At 35.1% G+C, this 26,210-nt stretch overlaps 1 protein-coding gene across 1 annotated transcript in view; it reads right to left on the bottom strand.

Moving 5' to 3' along the window:
• Positions 1-10,828, bottom strand: part of LOC123688887 (RYamide neuropeptides-like) — an 84,403-nt gene extending 73,575 nt beyond the window's left edge. The window contains exon 1 of the mRNA XM_045627624.1: positions 10,690-10,828. The gene's annotated coding sequence lies outside the window, so the exon portion shown is untranslated. The remainder of the gene's footprint in view (positions 1-10,689) is intronic.
• Positions 10,829-26,210: the final 15,382 nt, after the last annotated feature.

The raw sequence follows: 26,210 nt of genomic DNA, 5'->3' as shown, positions 1-26,210 counted from the left end.
GGAACAGGTTCAATCGCGACTGAATGTTGTATTGGATGATGTTAAGCTGACAAGCATCAGTTCTGCGAGGATCTTGGGACTTTTGATGGACTTGAAGCTTGAGCTTGTGACTGACGGGTTCGAACTTCCGGATCCCATATATAAACCTCAGACATGATCTCTGTACCTTCTGTATCTTCTTACTGTACTCTCCAGTCAAACATGGACCATAAACTGCGTCGCAAAATTTGAAATGACTAAGAACCAGAGACTCCGTCAGCAAAATTTTTAATTTTGTAGTCAGATAATGCCTGTGAGGGTATAATCTTTTTAGGTTTGCATAAGCCCCTTGAATGCACATTGTTACATGTTTCTTGAATCTCAATAGATTCAAGGAACATGTAACAATGTGCATTCAAAGGGCTTATGCAAACCTAAAAATCTCCTACTGAGATCATAATCTTGAAATCATATTGTGTAAGTAGTATTCTCGCGAACTCCAAGAAATTCTACTTTGGCCAAAACGTCTTCAACTTCAATGATGTTCTCATCATTAATTTTTATTTTATAGCTGGGTATTACTTAGATATGAGGTTCTTCGTTAAACATCGAATAATTTCAAATTTTGAAGTCTAGTCACCATTTGCTAGCCCCTTCCTTCAATATTTCTAAAATCGAACAGGTCACAGATCCGGAATGAATATTGGATCACCCTGTACGTGAATATTATTTCCTGGTTTGTTGGAAAACATTCCAATGGAAACATTGTGGTTGCAACATGATGGAGCTCCTGCGCACTACTCAAGAGAAGTGAAGAAGGGAATCTTTGACAAACATTTTTGAAAACAAATGAATTGGCAGAGATAGACATATGGCTTGACCTCCTCAAAGAATTATTATGCTTTCGATATTATTAAATCTCAACCAGATACGAAGGCGAAATCTATTAAGCTACTACATCAAAGTTCTCAAAAATGTATTGAAATGGAGGGATACCATTTCGAAAAATTCCTGAACTGCAAATTCAATTCAGTTTGTTTTTGATTCATTGTTTTAAAGTTCAAATATTCTCAATTCAGTTGCTGGTTTCTGTTCTATTCATTCAGTTTGTTGATTATAATTCTCAAATAAATTCATTGCATTTAAGAACATTTTTTATGATTTGATATCTTAATCTGAACTCTCTACTTGAATACTTATATTCTTTTTGAGTCATAAAAATCATAATGTTCACATACAGGATGATCCGATATCACCGGATATATAGTCTGAAATTTTGCTAGTCTGACTCTGTTTTTTCAATTCGAGGAAGGCATAAGTGAAGGGTGACAAAAACTTCGAAATGATTCTACCGATAAGTTCAAGATTTGTTGAAGTATCAAATTTTACTAATGAGGAAATATTTATTGATCACCCTGTATGACGGTGTCAAGCAGAGATTTTGAATTTTTTTATGAATTAATCCTTTGTGGAAACGAAATCACAATGTTCACGTAGGAGGTGATTTTATATTCACGAAAATAGAGAAAGTCTAAAATTTTCCTAGTCCGGATCTGATTTCTTCAATTTAAGAAATATTGAAGAAAGGCAATGGTAAAGGGTGACTAGACTAGAAAAAATTTGAAATTATTCGGTCGATTAGATAAAGAGTTATTAATATGTGAAATTTCACTATTAAGATGAGTATCACCCTGTTTATCCCAAACGAAGGAACTCAGCTGAGGCGATTGAAACCTCTCGATACGAGTTCTCCTGATAACCTTCGTTCAAGGTATCCGTTTGTTGCATCTTCCCGGGACGCCATGATAAACAAGGAGAGAATTTACCGATTTAGCGGAAATTCAACCGCCTTATACAAAACCGTTGGTAATCACTATAAACTCAAAGTATTTTTTTTATATTTTGACATTTAATGATATAGATTTAACTCTATCAAGAGTGTTTTTTATGAATTCAGAAGATTTTAGGGACCTAGATCTCAAATTAAAGGACATATTAAAAGTATGCCTACCTATTCGAACAGAAATCAAATCTCTGGAGCTTGAAGGGTGAGTGTTATTTTTTTGCTTTTTTTTGTTACTCCTTAATGAAAGAATATAAAATGCTTATTACCATCAACTCATGCTGATGATATTTTTTGTAGTGGTTTTATTATATCTGATAGTGTCCATTTCTAATTAGACTTGAGTAGACTTATTGTAATGATGTAGATATCGACATCAACGTTTCAAGCACATAGCCAGAAATTCGATTTCATGCGGGCAAGAGATTTGATCCAGAGATATATTGATTATTTGATCTATGAATGAAATAGTATACATATTCTGACACAAGTTGCAGAATGGACCCATATTCCAACACGAATGCGAAATTCGAAAACGTGCGACAAAGGAGCGAGTTTTCGAACGCAAGAGTGTTGGAATTGCCTTCTGCAACGAGTATTATACGATATTTTCTTTATTTCATCAAGTTGTGAAATATTGAAGAAATTCAATGAAAAATTCAGATTATATGTAGGATCCAATTATTGTTCCCTGTAAATAATTGCGATGGTCAACCGAATGCTTGGAGACCTATTAGTTTCTTTTAGTGTCGAGGGCATGACAGTTTCAATTGATTTACAGGGAACGAATTATTATTGTACATATAATGTAAAAAGGATGTGTAATTCTTCGGGGTGTCGAAGAATGTGTCATGTCGGTTGTAAAACTTAAGAGATATACTGGGGTTGGGAAAGTTCCAGAACAAGACGGTTGTACCAGATGTGTTACATCTGTTTTTCAGGTTCTAGTCCTTCTGGAATATTCGATTTCCAGGAATCCGCGAAGATCTTTGGGGGGGTACGGCATAAGCCCTTATTGGACTAGGGGATGGTACCTTCCCCTAAGGGTGTGGTCAAACCGAGAGAAGGGAGGTCGATATTCGAGAGAGGGTAGTTCCAATCGGCAGAGAGGACAGTTCAAATTGAACCGAAGACGGGTACAGACGAGACAGTTCATCTGAGAAGTAGAAGTAAGAATAAGTTCGGTCGGTCAACTTAAGACGTAAGACGAAAAGACGGTTCGCGGACTAGATTAAGACGAGTCGCGAACAAATTAAAGACGAGACGACCGAAAACTTGGAGTACGACGAGGACGTGATAAACGAAGACGTTTCGAGTAATCAACAAACGAGTTAAAGACGGAATTCAGTACCGTAGTGAGAAACTTGTTAATTAAGACGTAATTAGGATCTTCTCAATACTGAGTTTGTACCGTATAATTGTGGCTTTGTAAATATATGTAAATAATTCAAAAGAGTTTAATTATTACAAATCCAACAAAGTCACGGAGAAAAAGACGAAAGCCAAGGTAATCGAATCATACCTCTAGACGATCGATTAACCAAGCCAACATATACAGGGTGTCTGGTGAGGAATGGGACAACGTTTAGGTGGTGATGAGGGATGTCTCAAGGAGTGAGAAAATGCCATTTGAAATCATCTGAGGTATATGGTTCCTGATATACAGGGGGTTTTAGAAAAAAAGGGGAAATTTCAAATGACCATAATTCAGGAAATATGAGAGCTAATCCGATGATTTTTCGTATGAACAATGATAGAGTCAGTACGAATCTGTTTGAACGAAAAATTCGAAATAAAATCAGATCCGGACTCAGAAATTTCAGTTTTTCTGAAATTAGGTAAAAACAACACCCTGTATGCGGTTTTCAATTTTTTTGACTTCAGATTCTAAGAGAGCAGGAAAAATACTTTCGAACTCAACTTTCATCCCGAATGGCACAAATTTTTCCTGCTTTCTATGACCCTTCGAATGTCAATCTTCCGATTTTCGCTCCTTACATATTATTATTTTCTCGACATTTCAGAATAATGAGATCTCAGATAGTTACTCATAAGAAAAAAAAAGGGTCATAAACGAATCAAAAATTTCATAAAAATTATCAAAAAAGCGAAAAACAGTTAACATTTGGAAACTTTACGAACTATTTCTGAAGTACTAATTGATGATTCAGTAGGAACAAGATTAATGATTAATTCTTCAAATATTGTTCAAAATGAAAACCGTCAACTTCTTTTCTCTTAGTCGATCTTTCAGATGAATTTGGATCATTTTTTCCTGTAATATCCAAAGTTTCATTCGTCATGTACATATTTCGATCATTAGTCTTGAATCTAGTTGCCAGTTATGTCAATTCTATGGTGTGCTATCATTTATGATGAGAAAAGATAGAGCATTTAGTTATCTGTCAAACAAGTGATTTAATTGTTGATACAATCTTACTTCAATTTGTTGAAAATCATGCCGCACACATTTTTTAATGAAGAGTATGTTGACATGCTTTTGGTGTATGGTAAATGTGATATGAACGGAAGAGCAGCTGAAAGGGAGTATCGTAGACGTTTTCCCAATCGTCGGGTTCCAAATCACAAAATTTTTGCCCGCCTTGTTGCGCATACGAAACAACATGGTACTTTTCACAGCATAACAGTTTCTGAAAGACCACATACAATAGAAGAGAATATCCGTGAAAATATTTTAGAAACTGTGCAAAACGATCCGGGAGTAAGTATCAGACGATTGGCTTCAATTCATGAAGTATCGAAATGGTACTTTTGGAATACTCTGAAGAGTGAAAAATATCACCCATATCACCCTCAAGTTGTCCAGCAGTTGGAACCTGGCGATGAGATCGCACGGCTTCAATTTTCCAGGTGGATAAGAAGTCATAGAAGAAATGTCCAAAGAATATTATTCACAGATGAAGCTCAATTTACTCGCGATGGAATAAGACTCAGTCGGGTTCTGGCCGCCGAACATCCAAATTCCATCAAAACCAGAAATGAGAGCTCCCCGATTGATGAGCAAAAACCCCGAAAATTGCAAAAAATCCATTTTCAAAGCTCCATATCTCGAAAACTGTCCATTTTTGAGCTTTGTGGCTAAGGACTTTTCTGATCAGTTCATCAAGAACTACAACATATCAAAAATTCAGCCAATTTCACGGAAAGCCATTTTCCATACTAAACGTGCGGGGTCCTTTATAGAGATTTCCTCATGAATGTTCTTCCTAATTTATTAGGGAATATTAATCAGAGAGGACTTATCTTCCAGCATGATGGAGCACCCCCACATTTCTCAATTTTAGTGAGAAATCATTTGAACGAGGTATATCCAAATAGATGGATAGGTCGTGGTGGTCCAAGAGCATGGCCACCTCGGTCCCCCGACATGACACCATTAGATTATTTCCTTTGGGGACACCTTAAAACTATGGTGTACGGGCGAGAAATAAATACAAGGGAACAATTAATTCAGCGAATAATAGACGCATGTGACGAGATACGAAACAACCCGAATGTGATAAGGAAAGCAGTTTTGAACTTAATGAAAAGAGCAGATAAATGTGTAGAAGTTGGCGGTTTTCATTTCGAACAATATTTGAAGAATTAGTCATTAATTTTCCAAATGTTAACTGTTTTTCGCATTTTTGATAGTTTTTATAAAAGTTTTGATTCGTTTATGATCTTTTTTTTTACTTATGAGTAACTATCTAAGATCTCATGTTTCTGAAATGTCGAGAAAATAATATGTAAGGAGCGAAAATCGGAAGATTGACATTCGAAGGGTCATAGAAAGAAGGAAAAATTTGTGCCATTCGGGATGACAGTTGAGTTCGAAAGTATTTTTCCTGCTCTCTCAGAATCTGAAGTCAAAAAAATTGAAAACCGCATACAGGGTGTTGTTTTTACCTAATTTCAGAAAAACTAAAATTTCTGAGTCCGGATCTGATTTCATTTCGAATTTTTCGTTCAAACAGATTCGTACTGACTCTATCATTGTTCATACGAAAAATCATCGGATTAGCTCTCATATTTCCTGAATTATGGTCATTTGAAATTTCCCCTTTTTTTCTAAAACCCCCTGTATATCAGGAACCATATACCTCAGATGATTTCAAATGGCATTTTCTCACTCCTTGAGACATCCCTCATCACCACCTAAACGTTGTCCCATTCCTCACCAGACACCCTGTATATCTCAGTGGCTTTTGTATTGTATCTTGGCAGTTGGTTTGATTGTTACAAAAATTGACAGATTACGGAATTTGAATATGAATGGTACGTTTAGAATTTTGAAATAATTGACAATTACGCATTAAATTTGTGAATTATGTCTGACGAAATCGATTTAACACCACATAATTGAGAGAAATTGCGAATAATGTACAAATCATTTCACTATATCCAAATTTTATTATATTTACAATTATTGACGTTTGTTGAAATTTGATAGGATTGGAAGTCAGTATAGACAACCACAAAACGAAAAATATAGCTGAAAACGATGCTGTAATGAATTCATTACAGCACTCTTTTTAGAACTTTAATGAACTCATTACGATACTGAAATAGAGAAAGTAATTTAGATATTAAAAATGATTTTTTGATTGTTATAATATGTTTCCATATAATGGATTATTTTCATAACTAGGTTTTTATTAATCATCTCTTCAGGGAATTATTGCATGGCGAAGAAATACCTTCATGTTCATCAACTGAGTCAAATATCCTAATTTTGTCTGCTGATTCTCATCAATCAACATCAGACTCGTGTGCTGGATCATCCTATTTAGAGAGAAAGGGTAATATCTCGTTTATACATTATATTATAATTATATTATACGTTCATAAATTATTGTTATTCTGATATACAGGGTGAGTCAACAAAGCAGCACATATCTATTTAGATTCTAAAGGCATCAGAAATTAGCTGTTAACTGAAAATTAGTGATTAACACTTCACAAAGTTTATAAATTTTTCATGAGACGAAAGCAATTCCAGTCTTTGTCTGATTAATTTTTTCATGGAACTAGCAGTGGCGGTTTTTCTTTGATTCCTTCTTCGAATCAAGACTGATTTTCATATTATTTCATTCATCGAGTTTTGTGTAACATTTGTTTTTTAGAAAATTATTTTTTTTTTATCTTCAATGTAGTTTAGTGAAATCAATAGTTGTCAACTGTCTTTATTCGTTCAATATTCCTTTTAAAAATGCTTTTGGTTTTTCATGTACATATTTTGTAATAATTTCGCTGTTCAAGACTTTTTGTTACATTTATTTTAGTCATTTTTTTTACTGAATTCAATGTAGCTTGTTTTGGTTACTATTTTATTTTTTCATTTGTATCACCTATTTTATTATAAATATATTTTGTTGGGTTTAGGTATACATTTCCTTCTGAAGTTTTCAATAAATATTTCAAGTTAAATCTTATTACTGATTTTTAATAAATTAAAACCAAGGTATTTATTTTCTTTAATTAGATATTGAAAAAAAGAATCAGTTACTAAACGTACCAAATATCATGAAAATATATAGGGTGGTTCGAAAGTTATGGGTAATTGAGGAAATTTGTATATGAAGAAATTTACAAAATTCATAAAACACTCCGTATCTTGATTATTGAAAGAGATAGACCCTTCAAATATAGGTTATTCTGACTCGCCCCAGTGTCCTCTATCTACCCTTAGCTTCCGCCCATTTACCAATGAATCACCCTGTATAATAAGATATTCTGTTTGAATTTTCTATGATTCGATCAACATAAAATTGATTACGAATCTTGAAATTGTTATTTCACATCTGAAGGCAATATTTCATTTCGATCGAATTGGTAGTTTCGAAATTATGAGTAAAAAAATTCGTACAGTCATATTAATGGAACTCCTTGTCGTATTTTGACAACTCAACAACTACATTCGGAAGCACAGAATCAAATTTGTGGACGTATTCATCATCAGTAATCTAACCTTATCGTTTGATACCATTTCCGGCTCAAATTTCGTAAATTACAAACATTATGACGAAATAATAGAGCGTCTTCAGGGTACGAGAGTTCGAAAATAAATAGTCATAGAATTTCAAGTATGGAATAATAATTCTTCACATTCGTCCTATCCATTTGCAGGTTTCCGCTATCAGGAGTATTTGAAATTTGTTTATTCTTTCCCCGTTTTGTCCATACATTCGAATTTTTTTATTTCACAGATTGTTAACTTCAACATGCAATATCCTTTTTTTATTTACAAAATTTTACTACTTTGAATCAGTTCGTTAAAGTTCTGCTGTATTTCTTCTCTTACCTGTCAATAATTTTACATGTGTTGAATGGTTACAATATTTATTCAGATTAAAAGAATTCACTTTCAACAGTTCCTCATAGAGTACTCAGTGCTTAGTCCTCGAAATATCGAATTACTTTTACAAAGTGCTTAGTATTCGCGAATACTTTTGTGTGAATTGTTGTTTAGTGCTCGAAGCACTTTTATATAGTGCTCGTCACAGCTCTGAGTTTAGGTGAGCTTGAATAACTAAACTAAGTCGGCTAGTGCTTCAATTCTAAAGGTGACAACATGGCAAATATTCATATTTGTGGGTTTTTTCAGCAGAGTTGCTTTCAGCCAAAGTATCCATTCATTTTAGTTTCACAGATATATATATATATTTTTTATCAAATTTATCAAATTATTCGAAAACAGCGCATTATAAAAGAAAATATGAGAAATACTTTTATTTTTCGAAATGATCGAATATTCTTTAATATGCGTTGTAATTACTTTCATAATTCGTTGGGTTCTGCGAATTTTTGGTATTTCAATGGAATATAATTATTCTAATGAAGAAACTGGAAGATTTGGATGGAATTTTGTGTTGGAACAAGATTCATCATATCAATGAAAAACTATATTCCAAAAAAACTTTTCCTTTGATAGAACCATTCAATTAGATTTGATAGATATAACTGAGAAATAAATATTCTTATGAATTTTAAACAGTCTGCATCTTTCGAACCGAGTCGAATAGGAAAATGGAAAAGAAAAAGTGTTTTTTTTTAACTCAGCAAACTACTTTTAAAATATATGTACAAGCCATAATTGTCTTCTTCGAGTTCTTATATTGAATTAGGATGAGTTTGTGGCTTGAGCACAGGGCAAATCAAACTAAATCTTATTAAATTGTTGACGTTTCGATCCCAAATTTGGATCCTTATCAAGACTGATGCATTTATTCGTGTATTAATATTAGCTCTGACATAAACATTACAAACAATACATTAGTGAATAAAAATTTTTTCTAGCAATATAAAATATGATATTCAAACATATTTAATCAAGAATTTTGTTGACATTGATTAGTTATATCAAATGACCTATGGATTTCAAGTTCCCCCACCTCAGAAATCCATTTCAAAAGGTAAATTCAATTTGAGAATCATGCAGGATCATGACGTATAAGGCTACTTCTAAGAAATATTTCAATGTTGGAATATGTTTGAATAATATATTTTAAATTGCTAGAGAAAATTACACTGATCTATTGTCTGTAATTAGAGCTGATATTTATACACAAATGAATGTTTAAGTCTTGAAAAGATCCAAACTTGGGATCGAAACGTCGACAATTCAAGGATTTATGTGATTTGTTCTGTCCTCAAGCCAAAAACCCATTATTCCAATATATGAACAAGTCAAAGCTCCACAATGTATATTTTTCCTATATGTTTTTTCAGTTTATACCCGAAAAAATTAGGGGAACGGACATAATCTCAACAAAGTTTGTAGTTAATTCTCACTTAAACCCTTTTAGCCGATTCAAGCAAATACTATTCATTGTAGTTTGATACCTCGGGAAAATAACTATTCAGATGCTACTTTATTTACTACGCTTCCTGTTACATACAAGGGAACAAAAAAAATTAAAAGTAAGGTTTCACAGCAATTCATATGGTACCGTTGTTGAACCAGAAATTAATGTTTTGAATCGCAAAACTATTAAAAGTCAATATCAATTGATATACTGAATCAAAAGTTCAAATAAATTCCATGAAAAAGTTAATTGTTTTGATAAACAGATACATTAATACAATGAAAAGTCTTTCATCATATTGATGAATTCATTTTATCGAGTCAAGGAACAAATTCTACCAAACCAATGAAATGTTTATTACCTATTACAATATTCGGTTCATTATTGGATTGCTTTTAGTTTGTATAAATGATTTACTACTGTTCATTAAAAAATTGTCCGAAGTAGTTAGTGTACGACTGTATACATCTAATAAACAATCAATTCACTGAATATTTCGTCGAACAACGAACATTCAACATCAATTTTAGAATCGTGATATTAACAGGGATTCATAATGACAATGAATATACGTTAAAAAATGAAATTTCATTATATTTATGGAAAAGTACATTGCACCATTAATATCAAGTAAATTATAATTGACTTATAAATTTTGTGAATTGTATGAATCAGGTACTTCGAAAACTATAATAAGTATATGATTTCATATTTCCTTGAAAATCAGTATACCTATAGGCATGCTTTATGATCTTAGCAATCTCAACTAGAAATAAAAATTTGGGAAAAATTATATTATTTGAAGTGTACACCTACTAGATAGTTTTTCATGCTAGCATATTGAATATAATACAATGCAAAAAATGTCTTCATTTTTGAAGATTTTGCATTAAGAATATATATCAATCCTATTTTATATATTATATTTCGATTTTTCATTGAAAATTCAAATTGCCCTCGAAAAATAAAAATCGCAGACGTTCAAACCAATGGAAACGGTTAAAAAACAGAACCGCGAGTTAATCGCGAATCCTCGAAAAATAACTGTATATCACTCACCTGTATGGTTAAACCATGCGGGAAACCGAAGGTATTGGGGAATGTCTTCTGTGTTCAACAACTAAACCAAGAACATGAGGAGACATCGGTTGAATTTTGTGTTTTATATATTTACCTGTTGAAAGCCACGCGCAGAATCTTAGCTCATCTGGACCGCCCCAACTCTTATGCGGGGGATGAAGGGGTATATTTTCCGTTAATGTGTAGATTTAAGGACAATTTGAATTGTTTTAAAACTCTTCTTCTTGATGCTGAAAAATATCCCATCAAATACGCCCACTCTTCTCTTTAAATATTCTCCTCGTACAAAAACACTGCAATATTGTACACAATATCTATCTCATCGGATTTCTAAAAATTTATTTGAAATTCGTAGATGAGCTTCATAGCTTGCTATGAAGCTCATCTACGTTCATCTACATCTACGTTCATCTACATCTAAATTTGGAGCAAAAATCGCCTTCAATATCTTGATATTGAAGGCGATTTTTGCTCCAAATTTTATGCGAGTAAATCTCATACGTTTTCAATTGAATTGTGTGTAGCCCTTGAAGAAACGTTTTGGTTATTATTTAAAATAATGAACGTTAAAACTCAAGACAAAAATACTTTTGACCCCTGAAATTTATAAGGCTTATATTTTAAAATGCTTAGAATATAAAAATTATGCCAATTTATGCCGTATATTATGAATTTTGTACCTATTCACTTTTCAAAATATTTAATTGATTCAGTCCTTACTTGGTGAAAAATCATATTGATTTGGTAAAAAAATATAAATGTAAACACTTACTACTTGCCACAGATTTTATTATTTACGACAATTGTTTCGCCGTCTAGCTATTGTATATACACAAAAATGCTGCATAGGCACTCTCATTTTTGTGTATATATATAGCTGAAATTGTATTTCAAAATTCAACACTTCGCAATGTAACCCTGATGAAGCCGCTTAGACGGCGAAACAATTGTCGTAAATAATAAAATCTGTGGAAAGTAGTAAGTGTTTACATTTATATCTTTTTTACCAAATTTTCAAAATATGTTGAGTTTTTCCTGTGAGTCACTCACTTGACGCTGTGATTCATATATAGGATTTTGGAAATTTTCTTCTTTCGATTAATTGTATTCATTTTGTGCCGTATGGTATAGATCTTGTGCCTCAACAGTTTTCTATATATTTGAAATTATTTCAGTGAGATGGATAAATATAGTAAAATTCATCGATGAGCGTTATTTGTATGTTATGATGTAATATAGAGGGAGTTCCATCTCAGACGGGCCACCCCATATATTTCTTATCCCATAGTGATTGGAATAATTTCCCGAAATACGTCGCATGATTTTGTTTGGGCGACATCTTTTGACGTATATTAGCGGCTTGAACGAGCTCCCTAAAAGGGGGCGCTTCAATCCCTCAGAATTGAATAGGGAAGAGAGGTGTAGTGATACTTCATTTGAAATGTCTTGGAAGCCTATCGACAACGGTATATGGAAAACGTGATTTTGTTTTCGCCAAAAATCAATTTTTTAGCTCGAATGGACCACCTTGAATATTTTGGTTATTTTTACAATGTATATGCCCATTTTTATCAGGCCCTTTTCACAAACTTAAAAAATATTAAAAGAGGAGTTATTTGACGACACTCATTTACAATTCATTTGCGTAGTTTGTCCAAATTTTCAGGCTGAATCACAAAAATCTTGGACTTGAGATGTCCCCACAAAAAGAAGTCCAGAGGGTTCATCTCGGGAGATCGGGCAGACGACTCCATAGGACCGCTTCTTCCAATCCAACGACTAAGATATTGCAAATTGAGGTATTGGCGAACTGGTACGGCGTAGTGAGGTGGAGCTCCGTCTTGTTGTAGAGGATTTAATTCTAATTATTTTATTATTAAAGGATCAATCGTATTTTCCAGCATTTCAAGATAAAACTCCCCATTCAAATTATCAGGAATAAACAGACGTCCAATTAGTTGGTCTCCCAAATTCATACCCAAACGTTCCGGATGTTGAGTGTGAGCTTCTCGAAATACTTGGGGATTTGTATCGCTCCAAAATCTGCAGTTATGCTGGCAAACTCTTTCTCTATCAAGTGTAAAAGTGCAAACGTCGTACAAAAATTTTAGTTATTGTTAATGCGCTCGGCCATAATTTCGCAAAACTGTTGCCTTCGATCCAAATCATCATCATTCAATTCATAAATTAATTTAATTTTGTACGGATGGGACTTGGTTCAAATGTCAAATTCTGAAAACTTTAGATTGGGTAATTTCCGAAGCTGCAGAAACTCGTCGTACAGATTGCGTGTTTGGCATCAGTTGGACCTGTCTCAATACCGCCATAGCTACTCCTTCATCATTCACAATTCCAATGGGTGCCCCTTTTTTTATCCATTACTGAACCCGTCTCAACTTTTTTTTTAAATCAATTCCATTACGTTCTTATGGCGAACGCTACGTTCAGGATGGTTTGGTTAAATATTCTTGCAGCCGCTCGGACATAATTTTAAATTTGGTAATACAGGCTAACTAGCTCAACATTCTCTTGCAAAACTCAATAGATTGATTTATAATGCATCAAATGATCGATGAAACGTATTATAACACCCACTAAGAACAATAAATGAAAGCAAAATAGGGAAATGATTTTTTTATTCATAGTTTGAAAGAATTTTTCCTATAACTTGAGAAAAAATTGCAATCTAATTTTTTTGAGTTTGAAAAAAGGACTTAATAAAATGGGCTCGTACATTGTAAAAATGAACAAAATATTCAAAGAAGCTCATTACAGCTAAAAAAATAATTTGGACGAAAACAGTTCATCAAAATTATGTTTTTCATACACCGTTGTAAAGAGGCAATTTCATCTTCAGACACTCTATTTTCAACACCCAATTAGTAGTGAAAACTCAGTAAAAAAAATTGTTTTAATTGAAAAACTACCAAGTAGTAACGGAAACAGCTTATTTTTCCATTATTGTTTTCTGAATATGTGTATATGAATGTTTCACCTGAATACTATACTGAATTTTTTATCGTTTTTATTATGCTGACACCATATAACGGACCTAATTGACCGCCGACATTTCGAGAAAAAAAGTATTATGTGTCTTTGTACTTGACTTTCCATACAAACTTCTTATTCTACACATTATTTCAAGGTGAACAGTTCATATTGTATGTCCTGAAGTGCGACCCGTTTCAGATATAAGCTGTAGAACGTATGAAAAAAAGTTCATCTGTGAATTGCGCATCCCCCCCTGTATTATACACTGGCCTATCATCACCTAAAATATTTTTGAATTCTGAGGAATATCGTTCGACGTCACGTGGTATAATAGGAGCAAATGATAGATCCATTTTATCATTATGTCCGTATAGGATTCAAATTAATAGCAACATCAACAACAACAGTTTCCCGATTTTGTAAGATCTTACAAATGAAAAAAAATTGATATGCAATATTTTCATCTAAAACTGAAGACATTTTTTTGCAAAACTTCTATTTAATTTACTCTAATTTAATTTTCCCAACCTATCAAAAACATCTTCAACAAATTTGTGTGCCGTGATCACCCTCATACTGAATTTTATCTTCAGTATGAGGGTGATCACGCCTCTCAAATGTTGTGAAAAGCTGCATGCAGCTTTTGGGATGGTAGTCAGGGAGATCGCAAATGGACGGAAAGATCTAACTGGAATCTTTGAATTTGCACTTTAATTATAAAAAATGAACTACTAAATTACATTTTAGTTAGAAAACCGATTTGTGAATCTTTCTTTGTTCTCCTTAATAAAAGATCTTATTGATCTCTTAATCGCTCCTACTGTTATAAACAACCTTTTCAATGAGTTCGGAGCACGTTATAGAACTTCGGCAAAAAGAAAGAATCAAACCTGGAGCACAAAGAATTATTTATTCCACGCATATTATATGAGCGTTTACTTACTTACTTACCTCTGTTCTGGTAGAATTGTGGTGTGAAACAACATGGAAACAATCATAGGTATATTCTCGGCAAAGAGGAAATAATATATAGATTCCTAATTTTAAGATATCTAGTTCTTCATATAGGAATTTCAACGTTGGGTATCTCCGTGTTCAATTGGGCAATATCGTTAGTATGCTTTTTTTATGCGTTGACAAAGTTTTTAGCGTCATATAGACCGTCCAAACAACAATACAATATCTTAAGATTAACTCAACCATAGATCCATACAACAGAAGGATTAATTTTCTGTTCAATAGCTCCCTGAGTTGAAAAAATTTTTATATTATTTTTCGAATTTTTGATGTAATATATATTGCATATTCACTCCATTTTGAATTGAGATCCAAAATTATTAGTTATTTTTAATTCAGTTACAGGTTTTTCTACTAGTGCAAGTTGAAACTAAATAATTCAGATATTCAGTTTAAGGTTGATCGGCTCTAGTTGGAGATATTATATGAATATAGTTTTCTCAAAATTTAAATCTAACCTAGCCATTCCTAGCCATTGGTATAAATGTGTTTTTTTGATATTCTCATCTTTAGCTTTTTTGGAGCTTTTATATTGTGGCATCACACAGGGTGAATCAAATAGTGCTCGATCAGTTGATAACTCTCGTGAAGTACTCAACGCATAAGTTAAAATTCTTTTTGACTCCACAGGATGTTCTGGAAGTAGTGAAACACGATACCACGTTGTAGTTTTAAATGGGAATGCCCATTTTTTATATCATATTCAGAATCTCCATGAAATTATGATTTAGAAATACCCCACTTGTCATCATTTATCTGTGGTACGTACCTACCCCATTTTTGTAAAAAAATGTCATGGATATAATGAAAGGCTTAAACTAGAGATCATATCTTGTAAACCGTTCGAGATAACTGTATGATTTTTGTCTTATGCATATTTACCGATCACTTTACAGGTGGTCTAAAAGAGACAGCAATTTTTAAAAATAAACTTTAAAAAATGTCAAGATGGCCATTTATTCAAATGGCATGCTCTTAATTTTTTTTGCTTGTCGAATAGCCTTGTGAATTGTTTTCATTGTTTGTTGAGGCATGTTGTGCCTTAAATGCATATTGAAATGAAAACTTAAAATGTTTAGCATTTCATGTTTAGTACAGGGGCTGGCAGTTTACTTTCCACGCGTACAGATAAAAAGGGATAAGATTTCTCAACTCTACTTGATACCTATCTCATCAATATCATTTAATGATGAGTCAAAGCAGAATAATCATCAAAATATTTGAAAACATTGAAATGGAAACCACCTGAAAAAAACAGAAAGTCTGAATTCTCTGGGAGTTGGAAATGACCAAGGGAGTAGAAATGGGTGGGGTTCTGGGGGTAATTACCCCCCAAGATTTTCAAAATATAAAATTTTATAAATCTCGCAAGACGAAGAACGGGAATTTCTCCATAAAATTAACTAATAATAATCATTTTACTTTCCTTTGAAATCGACACGTCAGTAAAAAATCGGACCCCTTCACGGTTTTTGAGTTTATTATCGAATTCAAGATAATTACTTTTATTGCACTACGAGCTCGTCTTTGTCCGAGGTTTATTATTTTCCTTTTTCTATCCGCTTTCTCGGCATCGCCCCTCATTGCCATCTATATGAATTTCGCATTCGTCATCGGTATACACTTTTCCGTTGTTTTCGTTTTTTGTATCATTCCCGTCACACAATTTCAATACTATACTTATCAAAGAACTGAACTGAGTAATTCACGTCGAAAAAATGTCTGAGCTGTGTTGTACAATTTATTGTGTTTCATTCAAATTGCAATTTATTTGTAAAGATTTGAATAGACTATATCTACAGGGTATTTCTGAATTGGAGGTACAAATGAAAATGACAGATTTCTCGGATCATTTGAAGGAAAAAGTCCTACAACATGAGTCTGCAAACGCTTTGTTTTTGAGATACAGGTGTTTTTCTCTCATAGCACCTTCCCTTCACAAGTTATTTAACTCGAATTGACATAGATATTCCACAGAAACTATGGTTCAGAACTACAATTTTTGGTTTGTTGAAGTTTTGTCGTATCGGTAATCGATTTCGAGAAAAAAAATTCAAGCAGCTCTCTATAGTAGTTCTCAGGAAAATCTAAATTATTATAAAGATCCAGTTTGGTAGCTGTGATAAATAAATTGATTATATTATTATTATTATTATTATTATTTGAACTGGGGTCGTTTTGCTTCGGTAAGCTTTCCGGGAACTGCGACCATGCAGATCTTTTGTTCACTACCCTACTCATTCATAGAAACCCAGGGAGGTCGTCAACGACGTTAATAAAATTGACAACCTCCCTAGGGGCCTTGGCCATTACCTCTCTGGTATCCAGGACCGGCTTGCCCATGTGAATGGTTCTTAGGCCAGCCAGCTCTGGACACTTGCATATCAAGTGTTCAGCCGTTTCTACTTCCGATCCACAGAGTCTGAAAATCTCGTCTGCTGACTTACCCATACGGTACAAATGATGTTTGTACCGACAGTGCCCCGTCAGCAGTCCCACCATCACCCGAAGCTCCGCTCATGACAGCTTCAGGAGTTTTCTGGTGTGAGTAGGTGAAATCTTCACGAATTTGTTTGCCTGAGCAAGTCTAGGAGTGTTAGTCCAGTGGATTGTCCTACTGTTCAAATGTCTTCAATATGCAAGAAGTATTTATCAGATACCTAATTAAGTATATCATACAAATAATGCTTGACAATGAATTATGTACGCTGCGCTCCTCGTCGTGAACGTTTAGTCGGCCAGCAGAAAATTCTCTACACCATTTTCGAACGTTTTTCACGTCTATACATTACTCGCCATACACTTCTTCCAATTGACGATGAATTTCTATAGGTGGAGTTTTTTTTTAGTGCAAAAACTTAATGACTGAACATAACTCGACCCTGGCGGGAGCGACAACAGGAACTTCCATTGCAAATGGCTGCTACGTCAAGACTGAGCGTCCTAGTGAGCTCCACCAGGTGTCGATTGGTTGAGGGGAGCCTAACGTATACAACAGTGTTGCCGGATTTCATCTAGCGCTACTTGCGGCGATACAATGGCCTTGAAGACTTTACTTTGAATACACGCCTCGTATTTATCCGTCCCACTAGAATAATTCCAAATATCTCTAAAAAGATAGGGGTGCAAAATCCATACCATACGACATAAATTGGCACGAAATGAGCATACTTCATCGGAAAAAGAAAATTTTCAAATTTCCAACTATGAGTCGCAGTGTCACAGGAAAACTTGTTTAGTATCGAAAACAGGATTATGATGGTTCTTAATTTGCGTTTATATTTCTGAGAAAAATTTATGGCATAAATAAGTGAAGTTTTTATAGCAAGAAATATTTAATTGATTCTTGATAATTATTATACGTAGATTCATGATAGATAAAATAATAAAACAAAATCATTTCCACTATTCTTCTAGTTATTGCGACAAATCTGTCGAAATGTAACCTGATGATGATGCCAAAGTTCTTGCGAAACAATTGTCGCTAACATTGAAAGATTTATGGAAATTACTTTGTTTTATTAGTTTAGCAAGAAATATGATGTTCGTATTGGAAAATAATTTTATTTGTGTTCACTGCGAAAATATTTTCGCATAAAGTTGTTGTTGACAACTGTTGTGAAAAACGAAATACATCAATGCATCATAAGAAGTTTAACGTTCCTTATATAGATAAAAGCAATTTTCTGGAGAGGACATTCGAAGTGAGCATTGTCAGTTCTCCGAAATATCCACCATTAGAATTATATAGCGTCTAGTGAAGGAATTCTATGAGCTTCATAAAGAAATGTCTCCAGAGGTTCATTGGAATTTGCACAATTTATCTCATATTTCAAACAAATTATTCACTTAAATCAAATTTGTTATGGACTGTAGGTACCTAATATCAATAATAACTGCAGTTAGCTAGGTAGGTACTCTAAGAAATTAAAGAGCAACAAAAATAATGAAAACGCTCCTTTTTGAACACAAATTCTAAAAAACTTGATTGCAGATATCAATGTTATATTTGCACTATTGCACTACAAACTCACTCTCCTTTGAAAAACGTCGTAAACTCACAACATCTATGTGGTAATTTCCGAATTGTCTTAGTTAATTGGTTATTTCATTCCAAACTTTTCACATTTCTCATCAAAGCGACAAGAACCGGACAAGACCGATCTCAATCCTTCTGATATTTTAGGTATAAATATAGTGTGTGAGAAAGCCGATTGCGATGTGATTATTTCTCTTCGACACTGATAGGCTGAAGTCGTATTCTACATAGGCGTACAACTTTGCTTCCGCTGTTGTTTTCAAAATAGAGGCTTTATTTAAAAAAAAAACCATCTTTGGGGCGTTGTATGAATCCCGCGTTGAAAAGACTGGTCATCTTTTGAAGCGTTCTATGAATCGATCCAATTTTTTACTTATTCTTTATAAGACTGGATGTGCTGGTCAGCCAGGCCGTGTGCAATTGATCGAAACAAGTGATAGTCCGAAGGAGCAATGTCTGGAGAATACGGCGGGTGGGCAAAGACTTACCATTTCAGCGTTTTCAAGTATGTCTTGACCACTTTCGCAACATGGGCTCGAGCATTGTCATGCTGTAATAGTATATTATAAAACAAGTTGCAGAATGGGCTCCTATTCCAACACGAATGCGAAATTCGAAAACGAGCGACGAAGAAGCGAGTTTTGGAACGCATGAGTGTTGGAATCGCCTTCTGCAACGAGAATTAGACGATATTTTCTCTATTTCAGTCAAGTTGCAAATCATTTCACTATATCCAAATTATATTTTATTGACAATTTGATGTGTGTTGAATTTTGATAGGATTGGAAGTCTGTGTAGACAACCACAGAACGAAATTTATAACTGAAAACGATGCTGTAATGAGTTCATTACAGCACTGTTTTTAGAACTGTAATGAACTCATTACGATACTGAAATAGAGAAAAACACTTTATTAAGTCTCTTCTTGTATTGAGGCCGTTTGTTTTTCATGCTCGGCTCATTCGCATTAATTGTATTCGATAACGATCGCCTGTGAATAGCAAGGCACACGATAAGAATTTCTGAGCGATCTGATCCGCAGTCCAGATATGTCATTCTGCTACCGCGGTCACCGATCATATATTTCATTCAGCAATAACGTACATATCTCGTCTTTTATAATATCAACATATCTGATATTTGACAGAGCTGATGTGTTAATTAGTGGCAAATTCTCTCAAAGTTCGAGGGGATTGGACGGAGGGTTAGATATTTTATACGTGTATAAAATTCTGACGAGAGGTTTCCAAATGCCTTGCAAAAGGAAACGTCTGCGGAGGGAGAGAACTGTGACAGTCCGGATAGTTCAACGACTTGGACTGCCATTGCGCATTAATTGCCAGATAATTAGAGCGATCTGATCGGCGCCAGACCAAAACTTCCAAAAGTCCCTTTCGTGTGTTCCTTGCTATTATTTCAGTCGGTTTCAACAATTCATAATACACTACGACGAGCTGGTCCCACAAAATACTCAGCATGACCTTGAAACCGTTAATATTCGGTTTGTCCATCCACGAGGACGCATGACCGGGATATCCCCCAAGATTTTGTGCGCTTGGAATTATCGTAATGAACCTATTTTCGTCTCCAGTTATAATGCGATGCAGAAATCCCTTCCGTTTATGCTTCGTCAGTGTCATCCTCTCAATGATGCTTTTCGGATAGTGCTTTTATACGTTTATCATCAAAGTCTCATATGTTTTGTTCATGGGATTATATCAAAAGAATATGTTAAGATTGAACATTTATATGTCTTCATGGGTCTCGTTATGCTTTTGTTGTTCAGGTTTGTTTTTAAAATTTTTCCAATTCTCCTATTGAACTCAGTTGTGAGGTCGTCCTTCATTCTTGGATAGTTAATTCGTCGGTAATGTTCAATTCAGTACCTATTTGTAAAGATCGTCCGATTTTATGCGGTTTCTATTTCTTGTCCACTTGACGACATCGAATTTTATTTTTGACAGGTCACTGTAATTGCGTTTTTCCAAAGATAGATGGTAGGAAAATTTGATCCAACATACAGTGACTCAATAAATCACAGTGACGACGAGCGTGGTCTCGTTTTTGATCGGCTGGGCCTAAATATGGCGGATTTGTTTACCTGATTTTGGGGATTCATTCAAAATGTAAGGCCCATTCAGGTCACTGTAGTATTTTTCAGTTGAATAAATTTGTTCTATATAACGAGTGTCATTTTAATTCGCGGTCAAGAGTGCTGTGGAGAAATTAGAATTAATTTTCTGTGATTATAAGTAGCACTTTACTTGTACCATGAGTATGATCCGTATATCGCCGAGAATTAAAGAGCGGTTTCTATAATCTACTTATCTATGGTTTCTAGTGGTTTTCAATGATTCAGGTAGCCTCCTTCGTATTTACCACCGCTTGACACTTATCAATGGTCAACTAAATTTTTCATTGACAGAATTTTAGAGGGTTGATCTCTTTTAATTTGTAAATAACTAATAGTTCTTAATGGGTCTAAAGGGCATTTGTTTCATAATAAAAATAATAAAGTTTTTAAGTGTAAGATGCGTCATGGAAAATATTCATAAACAATAATCCGAAAAACTGCCAACCGGAGTGGGCATGGTTACCGAACCTAAACAGAATAAAAGTAGGGTGGGTGACAGATAACTCACCGAAGTTTGAGGAAATAGTCACCGGTTTTTGAGGAATTTGACATATACGGACCACCAAATTGTTAACCATAGTAACCAAGGTGATATACTGACCATACCCCATATGTGGTATTCGAAGTATGTAAACTAATGTTAGTGATATGGTACAAGCTAAGCGCTACTAATCACAGAGAATCAATTCTAATTTTTCCACAGCACTCTTGAAAAATTAGAAAATTATATTAACCAAAGATCATATAAGTTGAATCAGTAAAAAATCAAGAAAAGGAAACATCCTACTGAACAATGTTTCAAATAAAAAGTTGATGGTTTTGAGTCTATTCATGCCAGAACCTCTTCCATTTAATTCCCCCTTGTAGGGGGTATGGGGTCAACTTTGGAATTTCAAAAAGAAATCCCTGCTTTTGATTGCAGATTCGTATTGTTCGACAAAAAATACAAAAGTTTTATACGAACAATGTTCTATTATGTTGAACATACCCACCTGCTAATTCTATGGTCAACATAGTATATGACATTTCAATAAATGTCTGTGACTTAACCAAGTTGTAGCAGTTGTACAAGTTGTCGTAATACGTAATAAAAGAGTTTCATTTTCAAACCAAGTTCTTTACTGAAATTATAACAAAATATTCCGAATCCTAAATATAATTTAACAGGTTATGGGACCAGACATGCAGATTGATATTTAGGTTTGGAGAAAAACAAGATTTTTTAAGAATAAAAAAATCTACCGGAAAATTGGAGGTTATAACGGAAGAGTAAAAGTAAGAAAAAGGCAAGAAAATGTCGTCAGTATCACTGCCATTTCCTCAATTGACGAATACGAATTATTCAAATTGGAGATTTCGTGTAGACATCCTGCTGGACAAGGAAGGAGTGAGTCACGTGCTAAGAACCACTCAGGATGAATATAACGAACTCAGTCAGAAAGATATGTTAGCATTCGATAGATCAGACTCAAAAGCCAAAGGTACAATAGTTCAATGTATGTCTGATCAACACTTGGAATACATCAAGGATGCCAAAACTGCTCTTGAGATGTTACAATCTTTGAAGAACATATTTGAACGGAAAAGTCCACTAGCAAAGTTGTACATTATGAAAAGACTTCTGAAAATGAAATGTACAGTTGATGAACTACAGGAACATTTCATGAAGGTTGAAAGTTTGCTGAGAGAACTTGAAGGAGCGGGTGCAAATCTAGATGAAAGTGATAAGGTCTGTAACGAAGTGAAATTCGTTACTAGAATCACCCGGTATCATTCACCCCAGATTTAGAATTCAATAATAATTTTACTTGAGTCACCTAGTGTAATTCGCCCCAGGTTTGAAATTTAATAATTATTTTACTAGAATCACCCAGTATAATCTGCCCCAAGTTTAGAATTCCATCATTATTCTATCTATTCATATGAGTAGGTGAAAATAAAATTTTAATTGAGAGCAGTGAAGGTATTTTTCGTCCAATTCAGAAATTTTCATTTGGAATAATTTCTGATTTATTTATTTCATGAAAATATAACGATGCAATTTAAAATATCAGCCTATGTATAAAAACTTCCGTGCGACACCGCTTCAGACGTTATCTCTTCAATATGTTCTTTTTTACATGTTGTCGTTTATTTTTCATATTCACACCGCCGATTTTGAGACTCGAAATTTTCCCCTTCCAACCGAGATTACAAGTGAAGTATTTCGGAAAAGGAGAAGGATTCTTGCCGGTGTCTTCGAAGTATCAAGATATTTTCCGATTTACTCCTGTCGGCGTCTTCGAGCTATATATTTTCATAGTTATTGAGCGGATTTTCTTGAGTAACAATTTAGAGTTTAATTTTTAGTTTGCAATTTTTCTTTTGAACGTTGGACGTTCTAGTGCCGTATTTTATATTCGTGAATTTGACACTTAGCCCGTACACGAAAAGAATTTGAGTTCGTGTAGTGAAGTGGGAAATTCTTAGGATAGGTAAGAACCGTTTTATTCCTGTCTGTATTATCGGTGACTTTCCTGTGTTCCATCGATACTTTCCGAGTGTGATTTATTTGTAATTTATTTTATTTCTTAGATCTTTCTTTCTCAAGTGGAGTTTGTCTGTCCGGTTCCTTATTGCGAGCAACTCTTATTTGGAACTACCAGGCAAAACTCCTTATCTTGGGGAGAGGGGTCGTTTATTTCCGATCTCCGGATCACTGCGGTCTTCAAGGTTAATTACCCTGTCCGGTCCGACTCGAGTCGTTAATTGGTGGATGCGCCGAGGTATACCGTAAGTGAAATTTATTTCTTTGATCTTTCTGTCTCAGGTGGAGTTTGTCTGTTCGGTTCCTTATTGCGAGCAACTCTTATTTGGAACTACCAAGCAAAACTCCTTATCTTGAGGAGAGGGGTCGCTAATTTCCGATCTCTGGATCACCGTGGTCTTTTGGGCTAATTACCCTGTCCGGTCTGACTCGAGTCGTGAATTGGTGAATGCGCCGGAGTAGACCCTGAGCGAAATTTATTTCTTAGATCTTTCTTTCTCAGGTGGAGTTTGTCTGTCCGGTTCCTTATTGCGAGCAACTCTTATTTGGAACTACCAGGCAGAACTCCTTATCTTGAGGAGAGGGGTCGCTAATTTCCGATCTCCGGATCACCGCGGTGTTTAGGGCTAATTACCCTGTCCGGTCTGACTCGAGTCGTGAATTGGTGGATGCGCCGAAGTATACCCTGAGCGAAATTTATTTCTTAGATCTTTCTTTCTCAAGTGGAGTTTGTCTGTCCGGTTCCTTATTGCGAGCAACTCTTATTTGGAACTACCAGGCAGAACTCCTTATCTTGAGGAGAGGGGTCGCTAATTTCCGATCTCCGGATCACAGCAGTGTTTTGGGCTAATTACCCTGTCCGGTCTGACTTGAGTCTAGAATTGGTGGATGCGCCAGAGTATACCCTGAACGAAATTTATTTCTTAGATCTTTCTTTCTCAAGTGGAGTTTGTCTGTCCGGTTCCTTATTGCGAGCAACTCTTATTTGGAACTACCAGGCAGAACTCCTTATCTTGAGGAGAGGGGTCGCTAATTTCCGATCTCCGGATCGCCGCGGTGTTTTGGGCTAATTACCCTGTCCGGTCTGACTCGAGTCGTGAATTGGTGGATGCGCCGAAGTATACCCTGAGTGAAATTTATTTCTTAGATCCTTCTTTCTCAAGTGGAGTTTGTCTGTCCGGTTCCTTATTGCGAGCAACTCTTATTTGGAACTACCAGGCATAACTCCTTATCTTGGGGAGAGGGGTCGCTTAATTCCGATCTCCGGATCACAGCAGCCTTTTCGGCGAATTACCCTGTCCGGTCTGACTCGAGTCTAGAATTGGTGGATGCGCCAGAGTATATCCCGAACGAAATTTATTTCTTGGATTTATTTTGGTGGATGCGCCGACAAATACCCTGATTGAAATCCGTTTCTAAGACCCAACTTTCTCAGGTGGAATCTGTGTTGTGGGTCCCTTATTGCGAGCAACTCTTATTTGGGACCACCAGGCAGAATTCCTTATCTTGTGGAGCGGGGTCGCTTATTTCCGATTCACGGATCACCGTGGTCATTTCGGTGAGTCACCCTGCCCGGTCCGACCTGAGATTTATTTTGGTGGATGCGCCGACAAATACCCTGATTGAAATCTGTTTCTAAGACCCAACTTTCTCAAGTGGAATCCGTGTGTCGGGTCCCTTATTGCGAGCAACTCTTATTTGGGACCACCAGACGGAATTCCTTATCTTGTGGAGAGGGGTCGCGTATTTCCGATTCACTGATCACCGTGGTCATTTCGGTGAGTCACCCTGCCCAGTCTGACTTAATACCAATGTTTGGTGGATGCGCCGATACAAGACCTGATTCGAAGATATTGTTCAGGCTTGCTGTTTCTAATAAAGAGGTATCGAACCGGACCGTACGGAACACAGGATAGGTAGTCACATCTGACTTATTAGACTGCATTTCACACGCCAATCTGCATGCTTTCCACGCTTGTCCGCACTTAACCGTTTTTATCATCGCTCAATTTGCTCGCTCACTGTTTACTCATTTCTGCTGCTTGATATACGCCACCTGCTCACCTCGCTTATTTCTCGTTCCGTACCGTGTGGCATTGTAAATATTTGCTTTTGGTGTTTAATAGCCTTTTTCATTATTGTATATATAGGATAGTATTGTATATAATTTGGTGTTGTACATAAAGGAACGGATATTGTTAAATATAGTGTTTCGTCAGGGTGTCTTTTATTTATCTCATAGACATTTACTGCCATTTAGCGAAATAAATCACCACTGGTCAATCGCTCTTACCTTAGATTGAATCGAACCCTTCTCCAACTGTTTAAAAGCTACCCAGGGTCGATAATAGTGAGCGACGTAAGGAATTGCGACCTTATAAAACCTATCGCAATTGGCGCCCGAGGTAATATAGAAGGGAAATAGTAAATAATCAACAATCCGAAGAAAGTCGCCGTCACAGGTCTGTCATTTATTGTTAACAATGCCCGAAAAATATGACACAGTCATAACAGCCATAGAAACTGTTAACACAGGCATAACGTTGGAATTTGTGAAAAATAGACTTTTGGATGCAGAACTGAAGCTCACTGAAAGAAACACAGTATTTTTAACAAAGAAGAATCAAAAAGACTACAAATGTTATGGTTGTGGAGGAGATCATTTTCTGAGAGATTGTCCGGAGAAGAACAAAAATGAGGTATCAAGTTTAAGTAGAGGTAGAAGAAATTACACACAGAGAAAAGGAGGTAAATTCAACAGAAATGTCAATAGACGAGCTTACACAAGTGAG

This window comes from Harmonia axyridis, chromosome 1 (genome assembly GCF_914767665.1).
Source record: "Harmonia axyridis chromosome 1, icHarAxyr1.1, whole genome shotgun sequence".
NCBI classification, from domain to species: Eukaryota; Metazoa; Arthropoda; class Insecta; order Coleoptera; family Coccinellidae; genus Harmonia; species Harmonia axyridis.
The sequence above is the reverse complement of the archived record's forward strand: the minus strand, read 5'-3'. Positions and strand labels throughout refer to the sequence as shown.